Here is a 20899-nt window from a genome sequence, read left to right as displayed (position 1 = left end):
GGAGAGCAGCACGCCAGTCTTCCCCTTCGGAGTGAGCGCTAGGCTTAATTTTTGTACTTTTATCCATATTTATTACTTGAACCACACATAATAAAACATAATAGCACTTCCTGGCTACCTATACTGTTTACAACAATAACAAAATCGTTCGCTACAAAGACTACACTGCATTTGCCTATCAAAGCCTGTAGATACAGGCCCTAATAGAGTTATATAAAAAAAAAAAAATATGCAATTGGATGGTAAAATTTTTTTTAGCAGTTTGAGAAGGAGAATGTGATAAGGAGTGCTTCTAATGATCAATAAATGCATGCTTTTCCTAAAAATATAAGTACAGGAAAAATGTTTGCAGTCTCTCTGTTGGAAGATCAATTATGTTTTTTTTTGATGTGCTAACAAAACAAATGCCCATTAAAAACATATACACTTTTATCTATACATTAAAATAATACACAGTTAAAATGTCATATCCAATAAAATCCCAAATCCATTATATAACACAAATTTCAGTGGACCAAGATGCCCATTCCAAATTTAGCAGCATTAGCATGCATCAGTTATTCTATCAATACCTCCATGACTATTTTTTTTATACCTGAATATGTTTTTTTTGTATTTTCAAAGGACATATGCCAGTTTTATTTTGTCCAAATTTTAATAAAATCTTTGCTATGATTTTTTTTTTATTATACATTGACAAAGGTAGAACAAAACTATTACTAATTTCAAAAATTGAGCTATAATTTTTAAAACATTTTTCTTTTACAAAAGTTAAAATATTTTAACATATGTATAGCAACACACAAGAAAGTAACTAGAAGTCATTCCTTAGCCAGGTGGTGTACCCATTCACCAGAAGGTTGGTGCTTCTGGGGTCACAGTTGCCACAATACAAAGTATGCATTCACATGCAGAGAATAAGCCGTGAGATGGAAAGTAGTTCAGTTGCATCAGCATAATTTCAAATAAAGCATATGGCTCATTAGTAAGTTGCAGAAGCCTCATTGTAAAGTTCAACTGTTCCATTGGGAGTTTTTGCTCTGCAGGGTGGGTTTAGAACTGGGCCACTATGCATCAGTCCCATGGAATGATTCAAAGTGCAGCATAATGCGATGATGAGCATTGTAAAAGACCCAATAATGGGACACCAAGGCAATATAATGGAGTCTGTTAGCTTACAGGAATACAGGAAAAATTTTATGCAGGATTTATTGTGGCGAGTAGTGGGTGTGGCGAGATTGCTTCTAATAGTTGCAGTGATCTAAAGGGGAAAGATTAAACAGAACCTGTGCTTCTTCACTGTATATACTGCATATATAAATGCCAAAGCCCTTGTACCTACAAAATACTGCTAATTACTATGCTACAAATAACAGTCTAACAGACATTAAAACCTTGACTTATTATTGAGATAATATTATAAATATATGGTGGATTTAAATGTATTAGGATAGCAAAGGCAGGAATGGTATTCTATCAATCTTTGCATTTAACAAGTAAAATGATCCCACCCTTGCTGTCAGTAAGCACCTTGATATGGGAGGAGGAGATGTGGAACTGTAATACTGCCATAAACCTCCTCCCCAATGCAGTCACCATAGCACTACAGACCCTTCTTCCCCATTTATTTCTATGCAGTCATCTGAGAACCAAACCACCCCTTAAGCCGCTGCTTAACAACCCATAGTAGATTGTGACCTTGCTTTCCAGGCAAACAACCATATAAATCTGTGTAGATTGGCTCTAATCCCCCCCCCCCCCCAACCCCTGTATTTAGAAAATACCTGAAACCGCTGAAGGACCCAAACTTTACAAACAGGAGGCTGTTGGCACTGCGTGAATATAACCACTACCATAGAGTGAAGCTCTGAAAAAAATGTTTTAACTGTGGACACATTTGGGGACACTTTTTAAACCAGAAACAGCCTCCTTAGAAATGGAAAACGGGGATGTCTGATTACCCTACTAAAGTTTCTCCAGGTATTTTTCCTTGGCCCCCAGGATGTTGTAGCATGTTCGCTCTGGTCTATCACCTTAATCTCCCTTAGGAGTTCTGATAAGCACTTACAAGATGTGACAGTCATTTTATTTTGAACTATAGTATGGGACTTGTCAAGAAAGTGGGCATTTATATCTGGGTCTGGGGTGTGTAAAACTTAGGGAAATTGCTGCAGGCTGTCTTCCATTGTGACAGAGTTGCCTAAAGACTGTCTAGTATCTTTTTTTGTGGTAGGTTGCAGGTCTGGCACCATTTTGAGTTGCTGCGTGACTGGAGATGTTTGCTCCCTGTGGCATTCTTTCTTTCATCTAATTTTCCCACGTCCTTCTTGGTCGCAGGTGGTCTCCGGTACTCATATGTGGAAGATAGGGCCTAGCATGGTTTAGGGGAAACTTTGCACTGGTGGTGCAGAGCAGACCCAAAACACAACCATGCTGCTCTGATATGCACATGTGTCTTCTACATTGTGCCTTCTATATTTATTTATTTTAATTTTTTTACTGTAATTGGATCTGACAATTACAGTATTAAACAGATGCACGCTGCCACTCTCAGGCTTATTTTGTCAATAAAGCCTCCAGCCTACATGTGATTACTATTCCATAGCTAACATAGTATTTTCATAATAAGGACACTACACAGTGGGGACCTTAGTAGTCATCCTGATGTAAGAAAATGGGGGGGGGGGGGGGGTGATAAAAACAAATAATAATACTGACATTAATACATATTATCAGTATTATTAATCCACTCCCACGTCTGATCATTCATTAGCGGTAGGTTGGCAATGAAACACACTTCACAAAATGTAGGTTAAAAACAGTGTAATGTATAAAGAATTAACTTGCAAACAAACAAAGGGTTGGGGGGGGGGGGGCATACCCTGAACATGCATTTCTAAAGATGGTGCTGCTATGAAAACCAATATACATATATAACTACAGAGGATAGCGCAACACATGCAAAAGAAATAACCATCAAATATAATAAGGCAACTAAGATCTGATAAAAATCAGTAAAAATGGGGATTTTTACTTGTTTCATAGCAGCACCATCTTTAGAAATGCATGTTCAGGGGGGCTTTGTTTGTTTGTTATACATTCAGCCCTGACCAGACTCCTGGGGTTAAGCACCCCAACCTCCCACACCTGTACTTTGTTATCAGTGTTCACCAGTAAGCAGATATAGGAGGAGTCCCTTATAGTGCAGTTCAAGCACATCTCTCCCATGTAAGGAGTAATTATATCCAATGGTTTAGAGAGGTTGGATCTATCCTTCATTTTATGGATAGTGTAGGACCCACTGACAATGGGGTACTTTGACGTAGTGGTGGGCTTGAGCATGATATGGCCATATGGTGTGACTAAATCCCCATTTTTACTTATTTTGATCAGATATTAGTTGCCTTGTTATATTTGATGGTTATTTCTTTTGCTTGTGAGCGCTATCCTCTGTAGTTATATAAAGAATTAACTTGCACAGCTTAATTATTAATAAGGAAATGTAAAATAAAACAATACTCTAAAGGTGTAGAACCACAGACAAAGATCTGATGTGATGACTCTTCCATAATAAGATATCACCTTACTATTATTATACGTATGCATTAAAAATCTCTAAGTTTGTTAAAGCAGTATTAAACCCAAAAGCAAAGATGTATTTTATTGCAGATTATCAATTCGTTAGTTGTGATGGCTGTAAAAGTTTTCTTTTTTCAAGCTTTCTTTTATTTTCATCTGGTGATCTGGCCAGTAAGTCTGTTACTTTTAAACAGAAAAAGCTCTACTGTAAATATATCAGTTTGAGTTTTGAGACAAACCATTTACCACTGACAGAGATCCTTACAATGATCAGCTTTATTATTTTATTTAAGTAAAACCTTTATCCCAATATATAAAAACTGTAACTGCAGAGTGCGCTGGGGTTTGGCTTTAATGTTTTAGTGTATTTGATGATGCTCCTTGTGCTCCTTCATTCAGAGGGGGTACTCTATTACAGGAGGTGTGTTACTGCCCACATCACCAGGTAAAAACACAGGGGAAAAAGCCTAAAAAAGAAAACAAATGCAGCCACCACATCTAAGGATTATGCAATCAATTACATTTTTGGTTTTGGGTTTAATACTGCTTTGAGCTTATCTCCGGATATAAACAGTCAGCCAACTTAGCATACCAAAGTCACATAACCCATGAAGATGCAAAGTCTACACATTGGCTTCCACCTATTCATCAGCCCCAAAGACAAAGGGGCAATCCTACTTACTGCATAAAATATGAATTTAGCCTACTAATGAAGAAAACTGGTAAACCAGTTTTTAAGAAAACTAACTTGTAAATATATACATCTACATGGGCCCATCTATTATATTAATCATATATAAATATAATAAATGGCTTACATTCCTTACAAATACATATTTTATTGTGCAATGCCATTTATTACACTGATTTGAGAGCCACCAACCATGCAAAGTGTTAGCTCTTATGTATTAATTTATCAGGCCATGCCGTGAAAGGGCAAAGTAAGGGTCTGTTTACAGAATCTCCAACTATTTCTGCATTGTTCATTATCAGTTTTATATTTTTCAGCATAGACATTATTGTAAAGAGTACAGCTAGGCATCTCCACAGTAACTACCATATCGTCCCCTGGAGTATATTAAGCTTTGAGCTACAGAAGTACCTCATTTTATCTCCAGTTACACAGTCTTGTTTAATATCATGTGGGGGCACCAGTTGTTTGGATTGCTAGCAATAGAAATATACTCAGACACAGGGGACTGAATTACATGAACCCACATACTGCTTGAAATGTCACTTCGCTACAGTATGTTTACTGCTGAGTCTGCTTTAGTCCTGTTCTCATTGTACTTCTAATTAAATTAACATTTTCCATTTTGTAAATACTTTTTTCCTTCTAAAAGCTGCTTAACTTTTTATTGTAAAATTAATTGAATAAAAATATTTGTGCCAAAGGGGCACAGTTTACTTATAAGCAAGTAAGTACTGAGCCAGCTAGGGGTTCTGGTGCATGACGCTGCCATTGCTCTTAATTGCAGACATAATGGGTTTGATTTACTAAAGGACTAGACACTGTTCAGTTAGCAACGTGATTAACTAAACTTTATAAATGAGGTGAAGCTGTGTTAACTTTGAAGACCAAATAACATGCAAAGGAATTAAAAAAAAGACAGGTTTAGTTCTTAAACATTATAAGATGATTAAACACAGCTTCACCTTATATACTTAGATAAGGAAAAATGTAATTTAAAGAAAGAAACATTCACTTTGAACAGATTCACTAACTAAGGAACAGGTGATAGATTAAGGCCCCTTTTACATTTGTGCAACTGGTCCTGTGACTTGGGACTGCAAAGTCACATGACAAGTCGTACTCCATGATTTCCATATCTGTGCGACTTAAAGTCACAGAGAGTTCAAAGTAGACTCTGCACTACATTGGTGCAAATTTGATGCAACTTGAGGTCCATGAACCTTAGGATTACACAGGCATTGCTTCAAGTCGTGTCAAAGTCACAGCAAAGTCGCTGCAAGGTCGCGCGACTTTCAGGTTGCACACATGTGAAAGGGGTCTAAGGCAGAAAGGAATATTGAAACATTATTTTTGTCCAAATAAAGAGACAAAACTGAACAAAACACCAATCATCAGCTTACAAAATACATTGTAAAATGATGTACCTATACAGAAGCAAGAAGTAATACTTTTGCCTTTATCAGGCAGAAAGCCACAGGTATAGCACTCTAAGGGGTTGATTTGCTAAAGGCAAATAGACTGGGCACTTTACAAAGTGCAGTTGCTCCAGATCTTAGTAAATGAGGTATAGCTTTATTTTGCAAAGAATACCCAATCAAATGCAAGTAAAATAAAAAAATCTGCATTTTTACTTGCACATGATTGGATGATGGAAGTCTGCAGAGCTTCTGCTCATTTACTGAGCTCTTGAGCAACTGCTCTCGTAGAGTGTAACTGCATTTTTCGAAGTACAGTCTATTTGTGTTTAGTAAATAAACCCCTATATATTTGAATGGCATTAAGAGAACTAAGTATGACAGAGTGATTAAGGGCTGTTGGGGGAAGCCCTTCAAAGAACATAAAGTTTTCCCAGTAAATTCTGTAGTTTTATAGTGCGATGCCAGGATGTTCATTACAGGAAATGCTTTATCCCAAATGATCCCATTGGAATAAGTTCTTGAATAATACTGTTAGACCATGTTCCAAAAACTATTTCATACAAATTGGTTTGTGACATGTTGCACCCAGTTTTTCTAAAAGCATTATCTTAAGTAAGTACGATTTGAGGTCTGTTATTGTTAGTGGGTGGGTGGACAGAAGTTTTCAGGCCATTTTAGCCCTTTTGATTCATAGAAAGCCTATGTGCTCAGCTTTGCCTAAAGTTTCTTTGGCTTCCTGTGAAGTCTGCATTATGGAAAAGACCAGTCAGTGGATATAGAGTTTTCATGGTTTCAGCTATTCTATGAGCAAAGGATTGGGAGGTTTTCCATAAGGTTTTTATGTTGGGCAGGACAAAAGTTGGTGAAGACGTTTGCCTTGGGGCAGTGTTTTAAGTGGCATAATGAAAGCCTAGTATGCCCTATGGATGATCTTGAGCTCAAGCTTTTTGCCATGATCTCCCACTATGTCCTTTTTAAAATGCATACCTCCAACACTGCTCTTGAGAGCTTCAGTGGGGGTTTGTTACATTAAGAAAGACCCTTTTTTAATTGTCATTAAAGTGGGAGTAAACCCCCATGCATGAATTTTACCTATAGGTAAGCTTATATTAAGGAATACCTATAGGTAATGTAAATACCTCCTAAACGTGCACTGTTTAGAAGATATTTACTATACATGCAGCCGGTGGTACATGCACTCTGAAGAAACGGCCCAGGTCCTGTGGTGTAAATGGTGGCTCTCACATGCCATCCTGGCTTGGGCCACTCACATAGCCGGAGTCGATGAACCCCGGAGGAAGAATGGGTGAAGATTTAAGCCTTGTCAGCGGTGACAACATGCCACTGGAGGGCTTCATTCTAGGTAGGTTTCACATAATGTGTTAATATGCAATGCATACTAGCACATTAAAACTTTGCCTTGCAGGTGAAAAAAAAAATCGTCGGCACTGTTTACTACCGCTTTAATTAAGGCACGGGATTGCCAGTTTTTGCCCCTTTAAGCTGTCGATACAGCCATGAAAGTGATTTTCTCTTTGATATGTTCCTATTGCAGGAAGTGGTTGTGGGGATGGTCATATAGTTGATGAAAAAAAGTAGAGGTTGCCCTGTGAGTGCAGTAGGTTCTGGATGTTGAGTATAAACAGAATAATCTGTGCCCTGTGAAAAAACTGGTGCAGGGGTCAGTGGCGTCAGAAGAGATATGATCTCAGGAGAGTGAGCCTTCCTAACCTTCTTAATGTGACAATGGTATCTGTTAATAGAAGGTTCAGTGGGATGTACAATTTTACACTCTCAGTATTCTACCAACCAGTTTCAAAACAGTACCAACAATGTATCATCAGAAGTCAGTTGTGCAGGTAATCAGTACACCACTGGAGGACCTCAATTCACCAGATTTTGTAATATGATATAGACAGGGGAGGGATTTGAGGTTGCCATTACTTTGACAACCACTGATTGTAGTTAGAAACATATCAGTCCTGGACATTAAAGTTGAGTGAATTACCTATCAAGAGGATGGAGGTGTCTCCATGTGTATGTGAAGTCTCCAACTTTAGTTCAGTGTCACTTTCTTTCTGGGGAGTTTCTATAGAGTTTTAGCTCTTTACCAAGTGAGGGAGAGCTCATGTTTTGGCCAACATGGCAGAGGTAGTGCCTGCAGGGACAAAGATTATTAAGTGACATATAGGGGTTTATTTGCTGTCATGGTATGCAATATAACAGAATGGAAACAGACTGTTAGGTTAACACAAACACAACTTAGCCTACCTTATATGAAAAGTATGTAGACACAGAATAGTCATAATTGTACTCATCATTTCTGTGTAATAGTTGAGGAACTGCTATGCAGATTGCAGGCATGATAGATGTAGAGTCTAAAGTGGTTGAGCAGAAGTTTCTTTAGCAGAGTTTGTTTTTTGGGGCACAGCCCCTTATTTAAGGATTGAGAGGTACAGTTTCTTAGAGTGTCAATAAACTGAATGTCCACCTTAGGAGATAGGTAAAGATCTTGCATTCATTCAGGAGAGTAAGCCCAACCTTATCCCAAAGTGCAACAGCTGCTGACAAACTGGATTGAACACCTTCCTTTGTTTAGTTAACTCTATTGAATAGTCATTGAATAGTAGAAGCTTATGGCTCTATGAAATCAAGTTGTGTTGGTTTCTGTAAGCCCTGTGCAGTAACATCTAAGTATTTATTACAGGGTGGTGCTTTGATGTCTGGATTAGGTTGCTCCATGAGGTGAGCTCTTTCAATTTTGCATGTGAAGTCAAGACCCAGGGCTTTCTGCATAATGTGAGAGAAGGTCCCTGGGGTGGATAGACTCTGGTAGTTCAACAATTCTTAGATTAGGTCTCTGGGACATATTCTCTAGGTTCTTTTTTGAGTCATAGTTTCCTTTTAAGAATCTGATGAAAGCTATGTGCCTCCTCCCCAGCAATATTTACATAAACACAACTTTGCTTGCAATGAACGTATTTTATTTTATCAAAATTTGATTGCCTCATACATAGATGACATGCACAAAATTTCAATAAAGTAAACAATTTTAACAAAAAATTCACTCCTTGTCATGCAATAAGTAATGCCCACTCATTACAAAAATGTAATTATCTTGTGCAAATTAAACACATTTTTTTATTTCTGCTCAAATCTATTATTACTACTAATACTATTACTAGAATATGAGAATAAACACTTGCTATTATGGAGTTGCACAAGATGGTGGTTGTGCAGAGAACTATTAAACAAATTGAAATGATAAACATGGGCCAACAATGAGTCGGCACTATAAGCAGGGACAGGGTGTGTTTACTTTAATTTCTTTCAATGAGAAACCATTGATTGGGACATGGGGGAGGGCTGTATAAGGAATGCAATTTTTTTATTTTTTATCCGACTCTCACAAATACCACAAAACCCATCCATGGACTACTTAAGAGTTCGTGGACCAAAGATTAAGAATTCCTTCTATAGGTGATAGGGGTGTTTGTTTAGAATAGCTTATTGAAATTTCAGCTGCTGAAAATGACCGTGGAGATGTCTGACATTTTTGTTGCTACTGACGTACAGTTTGTAGGCATGTACATATTTTCCATTTATTCACCTGACAGTCAGCCTTCCTATGGAAATGATTTGGGTGGCTGTAAAGCTGCCTGATCATTTCCAAGCATGCCACCCCTCTGCCTGATCTCCTACAGCCCTATCCCTCCTGTGTGCCCAGGATGTCTATGGGGGGTGTCAGCAAATAACTTACAAGAAAGCTAGATCGCTCAAAAATCAGTTGGTTGGGAGTCATTTCACAGAGACATCTCCCACACTGGAATGTAGAATGAGAACATGTAAATGTGGATCATGTGGTTATTGTAAATGGATTATGGAAGGAGCATCTTTTGTAATGCCAAATCGATTTATGCACACAATAAGGCATAACTTATATTATGTTTTGTAAATGTGGAGCATTCTATATCATTAAGACGATATGCAATTTTGGGAGGAGAATCTTTGACTACATTTACTATATCCAAAAGAACTTATTATATACACCAATAGACAGACATGTGGCTCTTAAATATAAGCATGATACTGACATTATTCGTTTTACGGCCCTGGAAAGGGTCTTTGAAGATCCTTGTGCAGTAATCTGCTAGGTGGATATATAACTTAAAGGAGTGCTAAAGTCAGAAGGTTTTTTTATCCCAATACATTATATGCATTAAGATAAAAAGCATTCTGTGTGTAGCAGCCTCCCCAGCACCCCCTAATACTTACCTGAGCCCACCTCTGTCCAGCATCCGGGACTCTCCCTCCTGATTGGCTGAGAGTAGCGGCACTATTGGCTCCCATGGCTGTCAATCAAAGTCAGTTAGCCAGTCAGGAGAGAGAGTGGGCAGGCCCACATAGCAGCTCCGTGACTGAATGGACACACGGAGCTGCAGCTCAATTTTGGTGCCCCTTAACAAGCTGCTTGTTGTGGGGGTACTCAATAGGAGGGAGAGGCCAAGAGCAATGAAGGGGGGCCCAAGAAGAGGAGGATCCAGGCTGCCCTGTGCAAATCCACTGCACAGAGAAGGTAAGTATAACATGTTTGTCATTTAAAAAAAAAACAACAAGACTTTACAATCACTTGTACTTGCACTTAGCTTCAAGCCTTTCTTTTAATATAGTGTATTTACAATCTAGGCTCTTTGTCATCTGTCCCACACAAAATGCCTTGATGTAATACCATCTTCTATATATCTGTCTTCTGATGGATCATCTAAGATTGTGTATTATATATTATGTTTTTTGATTGTTTACGCTAAATTGTCGATAAAACATTTGGTGGGCAAGTATTTGTGCTTGAATGACTCATAATGCATTGCTTCTGTGTGGGCTGTGGGCTGTGGGTTTGTGGATGGTAGGTGGTTGTTGCACACTATGGGTTAATTCTATGATATTGATTGGTTCCTAATGTATTAGATTGTTGTAGGTCACTGTTGGCAAGTCTATAGTCAGGGATTGTCATCTGGAAGGCTGGATGGACAATGTGGCCCATCCTGTGCTTGCCCAAGGTGGTGGAGGCTGTGGCGGCTTAGGTTTGCCCCAGTTGCATGGGATGGGGGTGTCCATTCCCGCTGGTTCCTGGACATAAAAAATCACTTCTGTGCATGCATGACTAATGGAGATGTTGTCTGGTGTGCATGCGTGGCCGTAATTGCTTTGGGCAGATGTCATCGGCTGAGGGCTGGGCAACGCCCGCCGTGGCTGGTGGATTATTCTTTCTGGTACTCATGTGTGGCTGGCAGAGTAATGTCCTGGCCTGCTGCTGTCGGGTGTTGATGGACAAGCAGATAGGGCACACATATGGTGCCAGGTGATGACGTCATTGGCTGCCCACACTGTGTTCGACATCCCACTGATTTGGCACCTATTTCAGGCCTATAAAGATCCCAGGTAATTTTTGCCAGAATAGATGGCAGTTCAGTCATACTGAGGTGTTTTTTTTTTTTTGAAAATTCTTTTTATTGGTTTTGGAAAAAAACAGCATACAAAACAGAGCCATTGGGCATTCCCTGGCTCAACAACAAAAAAAAGAAAAGAAAAGAAAAGGCAAAATAAAATAAAACACACAGCAACAAAAAAATAGGCAAAAACAACCCCAGACAAGGCTGCACCCAACTGCTACTACATAAGGGCGCTCAACCCACAAGGATCCCGGTGACAGGAGCAATCCGTTCACTGTGTGAAGGTCCAGCAGTCCAGTAGGATAACAGAGTACAAAGTCCACTGCATGTGGGGGAAACAATTGGCACCGTTAATTACAATTAGGGTCCCTGAGTCGACACAGCGGAGCCCTCTGTGTCATTAGTAGTGTCACCAGACTCCAACCAGATGTCCCACACCTTCGAGAATTTTTTCGGGCAGCCCCTGTTAACGTAGGTCGCTTTGTAAAGTGGGATTACTGAGTTCACTAGGGATTTCCACGAGGAAATGGTGGGTGCAGCAGGCTTCCGCCAGTGGAGAACCACCAATTTCCTAGCGTAGAACAAAAAAAGACCTAAAAGAGTGCGAGCCGCTACTGAGTGGGCCAGATCATTGACAAGTCCCAAGATGCAATACTCAAGCTTTAAAGGCACGTGGATGGTGGTCACTCGAGTAACAAAGTCCAGAATCCGGGTCCAGTACGCCACCAAGGGTGGGCAATGCCAAAGCATGTGCATGTATGTGGGGTCCGGCGCACCGCAGCGCCAGCAGACCGCAGGCGTATCAGGGAAGGCCCTGTGCAGTCTAGTTGGGGTTAGATGAAACCTATGAAGGATTTTAAACTGCACAAGGCGGTCCCTGGCGGCCACCAGGTGACGGAATGGGTAGTCCCAGACGTCCTCCCAGTCCTCTGCATCCAGGCCTGGAGCCTCGGCCACCCAAAAGGCCTGCAGAGCCTCCAGCCCAGAGTGCACACTAGGGAGCAGGGTGCTATATATGGTAGAGAGCGTTTTTTTCAAAGTCTCGTTTCGGAGAATGGCCTCCAAGTCAGCTAGCGTGAAGTCACAAGGAGAGTCATTAAACTGTTTATAGAAGGCGTGGCGGAGCTGCAGGTACCTGAAAAAGTGGGAATTGGGTAGGGAAAAGTCAGTCTTCAGTTGGTCAAATGTCGCAAGCGTCTCCCTCCGACAAATGTGAGATAGATACAGTATACCCTTGGAGGCCCATACGGAGGGATCCGGGATGGAGAAGAACTCCGGCAACTCCGGATTCATCCACAGGGGGGAATTCGGGGATCGACGACCAGGTCCCAACCGAATGTATGGAGATTGCAGCTTCCATGCCCTGATCACCGCCACCATCGAGACAGTGACAGGGTACGGGGCTTTCGGTCCACGTAGCAACAAGTTGCGTAAGGCCTCATAGGAGCCCAGCAGGGCCGCGTCCAGGGCCACCGCAGCATTAGAGGCATCCGAGATCAGCCAGTTGTGGGCATGCGTCAAAAGTCCCGCCACGAAGTATCAGAAAAAATCCGGGCACGCCAGTCCCCCCCGAGTCCAGGGTCGCTGTAAGATCGTCAGTCGAAGTCTAGGAGGGCGAGAACCCAAATAAAAGAAAGGATGCGAGAATGGAGCCAACGAAAAACGGCCTTAGGTATCCAGACTGGGGAGTGACGAAGTACATATAGGAGAGGGGGCAACAGCTTCATTTTGACCAGGTTAATGCGGCCAATCAGGGTCAAGGGGAGATTAGCCCAGGAGCGCAGCTTAGTCCCGAATTTCAATAGAAGGGAAGATAAATTAAGGTCACAAAAGTCTCGAATGTCGGGGGAGATCACTATGCCCAGATATTTAAGCCTGTCAGTCCAACACAGGGGTATAGACGGGTCCGCGTGGGCCCGAGCCCCCGCGTCCACCGGAAGGATAAGCGACTTGTCCCAGTTCACTCGCAGGCCAGACAAGGTGGAGAAGGCCGCCAACAGATCCAGGGCCGAACGGAGCGACCGGCCAGGATCCCGGAGGAAAAGGATAATATCATCAGCATAAAGCGCCAACTTTTCCTCCAAGGACCCCACCCGGATCCCCCCGACCGCCCCGGAGCCACGAACAGCCGCCGCCAGAGGCTCGACAGCCAAGGAAAACAAGGCAGGTGAGAGGGGGCACCCCTGGCGGGTTCCCCGCGCGATCGAAAAGGGACAAGACAGCCTCCCCCCCAACTTAATCTGAGCACTGGGGTGGGCATAAAGCATGGCAACCCATTTACGAAAAATAGGGCCAAAGCCAAACGTTTCCAGAACCATCATCATATAGGACCAGTCTACCGAATCAAATGCCTTTTCCAAATCAAGCGCCACCATCACACGTGTACCCTGAGCCTCCGCTGGGACCTGCAAATGAGTAAACACTCTACGTATGTTAATATCAGTGGATTTGCCTGGCATGAAACCAGTCTGGTCCATGTTGACCAAGTAGGGAAGGACCTTCATCAACCTGGTAGCAAGCAGTTTGGTAAGTATTTTCAGGTCATAATTCAAAAGAGAAATGGGCCTGTAGGCCGAGCACAGAGTGGGGTCCTTCCCAGGTTTATGAATTAAGACTATGTGTGCCAAAGACATGGACTCCGGGAGAGCCCCCAAGTCCAGGCAAGAGGCATATGTCTTCAAGAGCCTAGGAGCTAGTTCGGAGACATACATCTTGTACCAATCCCCCGGCAGGCCATCGGGACCAGGGGTCTTCCCGGGGGGGAGGGAGCGAATAGCCAGCTCAACCTCCTCCAACGTGAAGTCCGCCTCTAGGAGAGCCACATCCTCCGGGGCCAGAGTAGGCAGCGCCAACTCCCGAGAGACCCCAAGTCCCTACCCCCCGGCGGGGGAGGGTCCGCCCGGTACACACGTTCATAGAAATTACGAAATTCTAGGAGAATATCCGCAGGATCCCGAAGGACACTGCCGTCCGCAGCATGTACAACTGGGACCACCGTTTGGAATCTAGAGTCCGCAGACAAGTTAGCCAGAAGCCTGCCATTTTTATCCCCGGACTCAAATATCCTGGCCCGCAACGACCCCACCTCCGCCTCAGCGGCCGATGACACATGTAGGTGCAGCTCCCTCCGAGCCTGAGCCAGGGAGGAGTACGACTCAGGGGAGGGATCCAAGGCAAACGCTGCCTCGGACTCCGTTACCGCCTCCTCCAAGTCCGTCCTCACAGAGGCGCACTCCACCCGGGCAGCCTTAATAGCGGAGATATAGTCGCCACGAACAGTGGCCTTGAAAGCATCCCAACACACCAAGGCGGATGTGGTGAGGTTGTTAACCTCCCAATACTGGGCAATCTTACCAGACATCCCCTCCACCACCCGTTGATTCTGAAGCCACCCACAGCCCAGCCTCCAGCCGCCCCGCTCACCCGGATGCCGCAGCCGCAGTTGAATCTCGAGCGCCGAGTGATCCGAGAGACCGGCGGGCAAGTAGCTGGCCGACAGCACAAATGGCAGGACTGAGGGGGAGCAGAAAGCAAGATCTATACGGGAGCCAGAGTGATGCGACGAGGACACGTGAGAATAGAACCGATCCTGCGGGTGCTTCCACCTCCACAGTTCTGTAAGCTGCAAAGTCGAGGCCCAGGTGAACAGCTCAGAGCAGGATTGGCGATTCACATTCGAGGTGTCCAAGTCACCATCCAGGATATTGTTAAAATCCCCTGCCACAAAGATGCGCTGGGTCGAGAATTCGGCCAAACGATCATAGATGTGGTATAATACAGCACTAGAAAAGGGTGGGGGGACATACACATTGACAAAAATGAACAGTTTACCCACAATCTCAAGAGCCAGGATAACATATTGACCCTTGGGGTCCGTGATCACCCTCTCGACACGACAGGGCAGGGCCCTATGCACCAAGATGAAGGTCCGCCTAGCATAAGTGGAGTAGGTAGCGTGGAAGGTATGACACACCCAGCGCCTGCGTAGGGCTAATACAGCACTCCCCGTCAGATGAGTTTCCTGGAGGAAGACCACATGCGGTTTAGAGGATTGGAGGTATTTGAATAAAAGAGCACGTTTGAACTTGCTATTAAGGCCCCGCACATTCCAAGATAGCACCTTAATGCGGTCAGCCATAGCAAAGGGAGGGAAAATGGGACAGGAGGGACAGGAACATCGGCGGGGGAGCCAGGGGCCAGGTGAGTAACCAACCACGCCACCCCTCAGTATCAAGTGCAGGGAAGCAGACAGCTCGGACCACGACCCACTGGGAGTCAGCGACACAAAGTGAAATAGCACATTGCACAATGAATAGTAGAACACAGCACAGGTATGCAGCCAAAAAAAAAAGAAAAACAGAAAAAAGTGAAAAAAAACAAGAACACATATAAACCCCTGTCAGCCAGAAAGCAACAGTGCTACAGGCCAACTTCATCCCAAAAACCTAGAAGAAAAAACAGCACACTATCGACTAGGAAAAATGCCTAGACAATAGTCATCTGGCACTAGGCCAGGAAGGGAGTGTCCGGAGGCAAGGCCGGCCGACGGCCTCAACAGTCCTGAGGACCAGCAGTAGCAATCCTGTAGTAAAAGGCAAATAGAGGCTGTCACCAGCCCTGGCTCCAGGGACATATGGGTAAAAAGGGATAACAGCAAAAAATAAGGGAAGAAAAAACTACTCAGGGGCATTGAAGTGGAGGAGAGTCAGAGATCATCCGGGAAGAGGGGGTCCCCGCCATTCACAGTCCAACAAGACAACTCAAAGGGGACACGGAGGGGGGAACAGGGAGTTCAGCCATCACAAGGCCAACAGAGCAGGGACATGGAAGCTCACCGCAGGCTGAGCAACCAAGCATCCGCATCATCAGGAGAATCAAAAAACTTGACAGAGCCAGCATGTTGCACACGGAGTCGGCTGGGGTAGAGCATGGAATACTTGATTTCTTTTTCACGGAGCCTCCGCCGCACATCACTGAAGGTCTTCCTCTTTTTCTGAAGCTCTGCAGAGAAATCAGGGTAGAGATGGACAGCAGCGTTTTCATAAGGCAGAGTGTCATGCTTGCGGGCCTCGCTCAGTATGCGGTCCCTGTCACGATAGTTCAGGAAGCGGACTAAGAAGGGACGAGGGGGGGCCCCAGGGATCACACGGCCTGTAGGGACTCTATGGGCCCTCTCAACGACATAGGTGAGCGCCAGGTCAGTGAGGTGCAGGAGGTCTTTAAAAAAACGTTTGGCAAAGTCGGCAGGCCTATCCCCTTCAGCCCCTTCAGGCAGGCCCAGTACCCTCACATTATTCCGCCGCTGGCGGTTCTCCACATCATCCGCCTTGGCCAGTAGCATCTGAACTGTATGCTGGAGGGAGGAAATGGAGGCAGAGTGCTGGGTAGTGAGGTCCTCAGCCGAGGAGATACGCTGTTCAGTGTCCGTGAGCCTCCCCCTGATCTTGTCTAAGTCAGCCCGGATAAGATTACACTCCTCCGCTAAATAATCGATCCTGGCCAATAAGGAGGTCTTACTCTGTTCAATGGCAGACAAAATCATGGCAGTGTCACTTGCCTGGCTCGGGATGGATGCGGATGGAGCAGCAACAGAGTCCGCCGGGAGCTCCATGTTGGTGAGTAGAGCGCGCAGGCCTTCCAAGATGGTGTCCGGAGGCACCGCCGGCGGGGAAGCCGGCTTCTGTTTCGCGGCGGATTTGGACTTCCCGGGCATGTCGGATGTAGCCCACGAGTGTCCCGACCCTCCACCGGACCGGTAAAGGCAGGGAAAACGGGGTTAAGGATGTGCGGTAAGAAGGATTAGTCATGGTCCCCGGAGCTCCAGGCAGGCACGTCTGGTCCGCTTCACATCCGGTCACAAACTGAGGTGTTTAAAGGTGAGTGTTGTGGTTATGAACCAAAAACAAGCTTATGGCTTTGTTTAATATTGGAATGCATTTACTGCTGTGGCTCTGTGTTTCCTTTTAGAGGGCCAGTTTGGAGTAGTGAAGTGGTCTGTTATATCCATTTGGACTGGGGGCATGTAATACTGCTGCTCCAGTGAAGTGGACTTTTGGTCATACATCAGGTATGGTTGAAGATGGGAGCCTACAATATAATGGCATTCAAATCATTATTAGATATCTTGTGGAACCTTAATAGTTTCATTTGTGTTTGTTACAGTTAACACCGATGAACTGGGTGAGTTGAAGGATAAATATTGGTTACAGGTAATTGTGTATGGATGGATACATATAATTCAACCATATTATTTGTTATATAACATTATTATGGTTTTAATTATTGGGTTTGCCATTTTAGATGGGAACCCTGTATTGGCCACTTCAGGACTGATTGTCCTTTTACATTGAATATGGGTTGTTTCCACCTCTGCTGGAACTGGCTAGGAAGTACTAGAAGTGAGAAGACTTAAATTGATATCTGGTTCCTTTTCTTTTTGTCCCTTTTTCTAGTGTATTCAGATGCCCCACCATTATTCTCCTACCTGTTTTTTTTTGTTAAATTTTCTCTTTATTTTTTATTAACCACACAATTTACAATCATCATAACATTTATCATCTAAAGTGAAATGCAATCTAACGTTTTAGTTTACTTAAATCCACATCATCTCATTTACCTTTATGTCTCCAGAATGATTGTTTATATCAGAATATGCTCTAAAATCTATTTTCTTTATTTAAAATTATTACCATAATTACAACCCAAAAAAAAAAAAAAGAAAAGGGAAAAAGGGGAAAAGGGGGGAGGGAGTGGGAAAGTGAATCACCAATTGTGCATCCAGTTTCCTTATTTCCGTCTAGTGTCAAATATCTCTCCATCACCTCAAACGTTACTTAGCAGGTCGCATTCTTCCGAGTTAACAAAGCTATTTCAGCGACTCCATCTCAAAATGTACTTATCTAATTTATGATTAGCATTAAGTACTAGATTTTCTAATTTATTGATCTCCTCTACTTTCCTAATCCACATATTTATGTCAGGTGCTGATGTATTTTTCCATTTAAGTGGGATACACATTTTAGCTGCATTTAATAGCTGAGGAATTATTGAGTTCTTATGTTGACTCTATGGGATATTGGAAGCTTGTAGAAGAAAGAGTGCTGGGTCCAACCCCAACTGATACTCCGTAAAATTTTGGACTATTTCGCTAATCTGTTCCCAAAATTGTTTCTTCTTGGGGCACAACCAGAAGATATGTAAAAGTTCCTGTTCCTGTTCCACACCTCCAACATCTGTCAGTATTTACTTGTGCAATTTTATTCATTTTCACTGGTGTTTGGTACAATCTTGTTAACATTTTATAGTTGACCTCTCGTATCGTCGTATCCTCGTATCTCGTACATATGGACGCTGAGAATGTCGATTGAATTATTCGCTCCTTTCCATTCTATGGAGAGGGTACACTCAAGTTCCCTCTCCCATTCAGTAATATAAGAAAGATTATAAACAAGCAAAAAATTGGGGGAGCAAACCCTGAACATGTATATCTAAAGCCGGTGCAGCTATGAACCAAGAGACATGTATATTAAAAAAGAATATACATGTAATATAAATGTCTCTTGGTTCATAGCTGCACCGGCTTTAGATATACATGTTCAGGGTTTGCTCCCCCAATTTTCTGCTTGTTTATTATGTATTCGGTCTGACCAGACTTCTGGGGTTGAGCACCCCACCCCCCACACACACCTGTACTCTATCAGTGTCCACTATCAAGTAGATATAGGAGGAGTCGCTTGTAGTGCAGTTGCACATCTTTCCCAGCAAGGAGTGTTATCTCCAAAGGTTAGAGAGGCTGGATTCATCCTTTTTTATGGATAGTGTAGGACCCACTGATAATGGGGTACTTTGATGAAGTGGTGGGCTTGAGCACGATATGGCCATATGGTGGGACCAAATCCCCATTTTTATTTATGGATTGTCTCCATATTTGATAGCCTTTTCTTTTGCATGTGTGCGCTATTCTTCTTTTTTAATATACATGTCTCTTGGTTCATAGCTGCACCGGCTTTAGATATACATGTTCAGGGTTTGCTCCCCCAATTTTTTGCTTGTTTATTATGTATTCGGTCTGACCAGACTTCTGGGGTTGAGCACCCCCCCCCCCACACACACACACCTGTACTCTATCAGTGTCCACTATCAAGTAGATATAGGAGGAGTCCCTTGTAGTGCATTAGCACATCTTTCCCAGCAAGGAGTGTTATCTCCAAGGGTTAGAGAGGCTGGATTCATCCTTTTTTATGGATAGTGTAGGACCCACTGATAATGGGGTACTTTGACGTAGTGGTGGGCTTGAGCACGATATGGCCATATGGTGGGACCAAATCCCCATTTTTATTTATGGATTGTCTCCATATTTGATAGCCTTTTCTTTTGCATGTGTGCGCTATTCTTCTTCTTTTTTTAAAATATAAGAACGATTGTAACGTTTATATGATCTAATTAGCATTGCGTACAGTCAGGTCCATAAATATTGGGACATTGACACTATTGTAATCTTTTTGGCTCTATACACCACCACAATGGATTTTAAATAAAAAAAAAACAAGATGTGCTTTACTGCAGACTTTCAGCTTTAATTTGAGGGTATTTACATCCAAATCAGGTGAAAGGTGTAGGAATTACAACAGTTTGTATATGTGCCTCCCACAAGGGACCAAAAGTAATGGGACAATTGGCTGCTCAGCCGTTCCATGGCCAGGTGTGTGATATTCCCTCATTATCCCATTTACAAGGAGTAGATAAAAGGTCCAGAGTTAATTTCAAGTGTGCTATTTGCATTTGGAATCTGTTGCTGTCAACTCTCAATATAAGATCCAAAGAGCTGTCACTATCAGTGAATCAAGCCATCATTAGGCTGAAAAAACAAAACAAACCCATCAGAGAGATAGCAAAAGCTTTAGGTGTGGCCAAATCAGCTGTTTGGAACATCCTTAAAAAGAAAGAACGCACCGGTGCGCTCAGCAACACCAAAAGACCTGGAAGACCACGGAAAACAACTGTGGTGAATAACCGAATAATTCTTTCCCTGGTGAAGAAAACACCATTCACAACAGTTGGCCAGATCAAGAGCACTCTTCAGGAGATAGGTGTATGTGTGTCAAAGTCAACAATCAAGAGAAGACTTCACCAGAGTGAATACAGAGGTAAACCATTGGTGAGCCTCAAAAACAGGAAGGCCAGATTAGAGTTTGCCAAACAACATCTAAAAAAGCCTTCACAGTTCTGAAACATCCTATAGACAGATGAGACCAAGATCAACTTGTACCAGAGTGATGGGAAGAGACGAGTATGGAGAAGGAAAGGAACTGCTCATGATCCAACGCATACCCCCTCATCAGTGAAGCATGGTGGTGGTAGTGTCATGGCGTTGGCATGTATGGCTGCCAATGGAACTGGTTCTCTTGTATTTATTGATGTATACATGTATATATATATATATATATATATATATATATATGATGTGACTGCTGACAAAAGCAGCAGGATGAATTCTGAAGTGTTTCAGGCAATATTATCTGCTCATATTCAGCCAAATGCTTCAGAACTCATTGGACGGCGCTTTACAGTGCAGATGGACGATGACCCGAAGCATACTGCAAAAGCAACCAAAGAGTTTTTTTAAGGGAAAGAAGTGGAAGATTATGCAATGGCCAAGTCAATCACCTGACCTGAATCCGATTGAGCATGCATTTCCCTTGCTGAAGACAAAACTGAAGGGAAAATGCCCCAAGAACAAGCAGGAACTGAAGACAGTT

The sequence above is a fragment of the Pelophylax lessonae genome, assembly GCF_965119305.1.
Source record: "Pelophylax lessonae genome assembly, chromosome: 3".
Classification (NCBI taxonomy): domain Eukaryota; kingdom Metazoa; phylum Chordata; class Amphibia; order Anura; family Ranidae; genus Pelophylax; species Pelophylax lessonae.
The sequence above is the reverse complement of the archived record's forward strand: the minus strand, read 5'-3'. Positions refer to the sequence as shown.